General features: G+C 33.5%; 1 pseudogene; it reads right to left on the bottom strand.

Annotated features, from left to right (window-relative positions):
• Positions 1–1817: 1817 nt before the first annotated feature.
• On the bottom strand, positions 1818–4144 carry LOC119570197 (annotated as a pseudogene).
• Between the last annotated feature and the right edge of the window lie 933 nt (positions 4145–5077).

Below are 5077 nucleotides of genomic sequence, written 5' to 3'. Positions count from 1 at the left end.
AATTTTAAAAAAATATATTTTTATATAATAAATATTATATAATAAATATAATATATTTAATTTTATATATTAATATAAAATATATATATATATTATATAATATAAAAATAATTAAATTTATAAAAATATATTAAAAATATATTTTATATTTATATATATTTTATATATAATATAAAAATATATATATATTTATATATATATTATATTTTATAATATAATATATATTTATATTTATATATATAATGTGCCATATAATTATATATGTATATAATATTTTTATATTATTATATATTATATATATATTATATATATATATATATATAAAATATATATATAAAATATATATATTATATATATATATAATATATATAAAAATATATATATAAAATATATACATATATATATACATATTTACATTTACAATATACACACACACACACACACACCACACAAAACGCACGCACGCACGCACGCACGAAACGCACGCACGCACGCACGCACGCACGCACGCACGCACGCACGCACGCACGCACGCACATATATATATATATATTACATTTACATATACACACACACACACACACACACACACACACACACACACACACACACACACACACACACACACACACAAACATATATATATATATATATATATATATATATATATATATACACATATACATTATAAAATTTACATATATACACATACACATACACATACACAAACACACACACACCCCACACACCACACACACACATATACTTAAACACACAATTAGCAACTTCCTAAAACATTACTTTAGAGATAAATGATGTTAACAGTGATTTCAGCTGTGAAAAAGTTGTACAAGATGTATTGTGAACCTTTTCAGGATATAAGACTCTCCTGTTGAAATCTTCTGACAATTTTCCATTGTTCTAGTAGTATAAATGCTACATCCACAAAATAATAATACTGCAAACATTTTGGAATGTTCACTTTTAAACGTACGAGTAACAGCACTAAAACACAGACAATCCTAAGTGAACTTGGTGAACCTGTTAAGAGAAAAGACACAAGCAATACATATCCTATTCATCTTGAGTATAACTTAAAACTTCACACAAAAACAATATTATTTGAGAATCTCTCTAGTCATTGATTAAGCCTCTTTTTATACATTGAAAATGAAAAAGGATACCTGTATTATACTGTGCATGGAGACAGAACCTTGAAAAATTTGTACTTGCAAGTATATTAGTCTTCCATCAGGCAAAACTTAAATATATTACAGGCCTAACCCATAAGATTTATGCAAGCAGCCCTCACATAGCAGCCATATGGAAATTGGAAATTGTGAAAATCAGTTTTTTTCTTTTATTTAATCAGTTGTCAAGTGGTAAAGCAACCAAATCTGACATGGCTGGTCAGAAAAATCATTTAACTTTTTTTTTGAAATTTCTTCTATAAAATCCTCTCCAGAATTGCTTGTATAGTTTAAAAATCACAAAAGAAGCATTCCTTCCAATATAAAATGCAAGCCATCAAAATGTTACATATCAAAATCTTGATATAAATCTTATTCTGTTTACAACTCCAAACTCTGTCTCACTAACTTTCTTAGTAAAACTCCTAGTCTCAAAGTCTTGATCAGTAATTTCTCACAAATATCAGCTGTATATATTACATGCAAACTAACGAAATATGTCACCTTAACAACCATTATAACTAAATGCAGTAATTTCTCTCTGAATACCATTACATTTGATAACAAAAACAACTCATCAGGAAAGAAAATTCCTACATCACATCACTAAGGACTAGATTCCAACAACTAGTAAAGGAGGTGATTGGATGCCCTAATCAGACGTCAAGCATACCATCCACGGTCATGCCTTTGTTCGTTTTGCACAACTCAAGGGCCTCACTCAGCTCCTCGTTGCCTTCGTAGGAAACCAGTAACCCATAGAGGATATGACACTGTCAGTGTTCCTAGGAAAACTTTGTCACATACCACTTGAAGGTTGTATTCACCCTTTCTAATTCGCACTTTGATGTTCGAAGATGGCACCTGCCTTTGCAGTCAAAATAGGAACAGTCCTCGTCTTCGGAACAAGAGGGTGTATTTTCCATGATCTTCAGGAGAGCATTCTCTGGCAAGACCGAATCCAGATCCAGGAACATCACATTACCAGACTTATTCCAGCCAAAATGACTGTGCTTTATGTCGCACAGATGAATGTGTTCCGTGTAGATGGTTTCCAATTCCTGATATATCGAAGGATGTCTAAGCCCTTCCACAACCTCTCCCGCCAGGTAAGGCTAAAGGGCCTCATTGCATTCTCCGTGAGAGGCGCTAGGTACTCCACAGCATAGTATGAACCGCATGTCCCTAACACACGTGGGAACAATCTAAACTCTTCCAAAAGGTAGGACATTAAAAATTCATGATCCTGTAACAACAACCAGAAATTTTGTGATACTCAACAACTTCAGTGCTGGTTTTATAGAGATTATTCTCGTCCATGAGCTTAGAAATGGAGTCTTTGTGATGTCGTGACCGATGAAGTTCAAGGCATAGGTTATGGCCATGCTCTGCAGTTCCTCTCGTGTTGGAAAGTATGGCTCTCCTGATTTCTTGTTCCAATAAACCTGGAAAAGGAAAATGTATGAGAAAACAATAAAATAATCTGCATCTACATTACAAAAAGAAAAGAGGCAGATTAAGAAATGAAAAAAAGGGACACTAGAAAAAAATATGAAAAAATGGTCTTATCCCCTGTGTGCGCGTGTTTGCACGTGCACACACACACACACACACACACACACACACACACACACACACACACAAAGAGCATAAGAATATCTACCTTGAATATGTATCTTATCTGCTTATTCTTCTCTCATGCCAAGTGTTACAACATAAGATAAAATTCCTGTTGTGAGTTTATTCTATATAAAATCACAGTAAATACAACATTTCAAATACACAGCTTCTGAGGGAACCAGTAACATTTTCTATTATGCACAATACGACATTCCTAAATATAAGGTGTAAATCTAGGTGTTTTAAACAGAAATTTCCCACATTTTAACATTGTATTTTTATAAGCAATCATCTCCCTGTTTAACATCCTTTAATGCAATGTCTGCCACACAGCTCAAGCACCCACTCTTATATATTATATATTTCTTGAGTATATCAATCTCAATAATTCTCCTTTGAAAACATAACCCAGACCAGTGCTATTTAGTCCTCAGAGGTGCATCACACCATTCCACATGAACATACAACGTGGTGTTTGCATAACATCTAATCTGCGTGAAGTGGACATTCAGTGGAGGATACTTGTAATACGGGAGAATCTACTCTTACGTAAACTCTAGCAACACCAAGTTAAGTGGCTAGTGTACAGTGTACATAATTACAAAATGTAAGCTCTTTGTTTCATTTTCCTTACTATAAAAAAACCTAGCTCCTCAGTATGTCATTACATCGCTTTTTAAGTGAAACGTACAAATCTTTGCCCTGTAGTCAACATGGTACTTACCAAAACATAGTATTTCAAAGAAGATGAAGAAAATAAAGATGAAGCCATGAAAATTGAGAGCAATGCTAAATAAAATTATGAATATAATGACATGGATACATTGATCCATTTGAAAAATCAGCTATTTTCTATCATACCATTAATGTTAAACTACTCAAAAAAAAAAAAGAAAAAAAAAAAACATAAATAAGACAATACATATAAATCACACATTAATATCTACAGAGATTAATCAATTTCATATCCTTAGGGAACTATACAGCATAAACTTAAATTAGGATATATCGAAAATGGGGCAGACAAATAATTATGCTCAATGCCACTTCCCACATTGCTAAAATGCTTCATATCATATTATAATTCTGTTCAATTCTATCAGCAATCATAAATTAAGAAAAAATTCTTACCCATTATTTTTATCATACGATACACAATTTTTTTTCCTTATATTTTATTTTAGCATACATCATCTTATCAAACGATTCCAAAGGTTTTTGCTCTTACCTCACCGCCTCGCCCGGGCTCGTCAACGTTTCCCTCTCTGTCCTCGCTCCAAATACACTCTTGACGACCCTTTTGTGCCATTTTCGAGGGTGAAGACATCGGGTTTTTAGGGGAAGGTGGGCCGCAAGCTAGACGCACATCTTGGGCCCCACAGTTCTTGGGAGAGTTTGTTCCGCTTAAGTCCTTCTGAGGGTGGTTCTTCTTCTGATCTGCTGACCCTTGCACTGAAAAAGAAGCTTGAATTCAGAGTAGGGTTCCTCTCCTTTTCATATATCAAATAATTGGTTTTTTGTTTTAGCAAACTTTAAAAAAATATGAAAAAGGCTTTTCCTTTGATTACTTGAAAACTTATTTTAGATTGGGATATTCACTCTCTTCCCTTATTATATCATTATTTTGGGACTAGCTGTCGGTCAAAAACAATTTTTCAAACTAACAATCATATTTCTCTTTTATTTAAAAGATACAAAGAACGAAAATGTTCCTACACCTTAAATTTATTGAAAAAAATGTGATAAAGGACAAGATGTAATAATAAATAATACACTAAAAAACCCCACCATTTTAAAAAACTTCCTTTTAGTATTCCAAATTGCTTTTCACTACCCAAAAAAACCCAGCCCTTACGTAACCTTTTCAAAATAAAAAAACAACGAAAACCACACCCTAGAACCAAACTTTTAAATTTCCTAAATAAGCGACCTATTCCTCATCAAGGACGACTTCCCGCCTTTAATCCTCCCCCGATTTGTCCAGCACTGGTTTTTTAGACAATAATTTGTCCTCAAACAAGCAAGGGGGTTTTTTAGGAAAAAAGCACTTTTCAGGGGAGGACTGGACCTGTTTTCGGTGTTCAACCCTTTTGGAGGAGAAGGAAAAAAAGAAAAAAACAAAGAGTGGAAGAGTGAGGAATAAAGGGAAAAGTAATAGGAAGAAGGGAAGTGAGAGAGAGAATAGATAGAGGGTAGGGAAAGGGGGGAAAGGAAGGGGGGAGGGGGAAAGGGGAGGGAGAGGGAGAAAGGGACAGAGAGAGAGAGGG

Source organism: Penaeus monodon, unplaced genomic scaffold (assembly GCF_015228065.2).
Source record: "Penaeus monodon isolate SGIC_2016 unplaced genomic scaffold, NSTDA_Pmon_1 PmonScaffold_22950, whole genome shotgun sequence".
Taxonomy (NCBI): Eukaryota; Metazoa; Arthropoda; class Malacostraca; order Decapoda; family Penaeidae; genus Penaeus; species Penaeus monodon.
The sequence above is the reverse complement of the archived record's forward strand: the minus strand, read 5'-3'. Positions and strand labels throughout refer to the sequence as shown.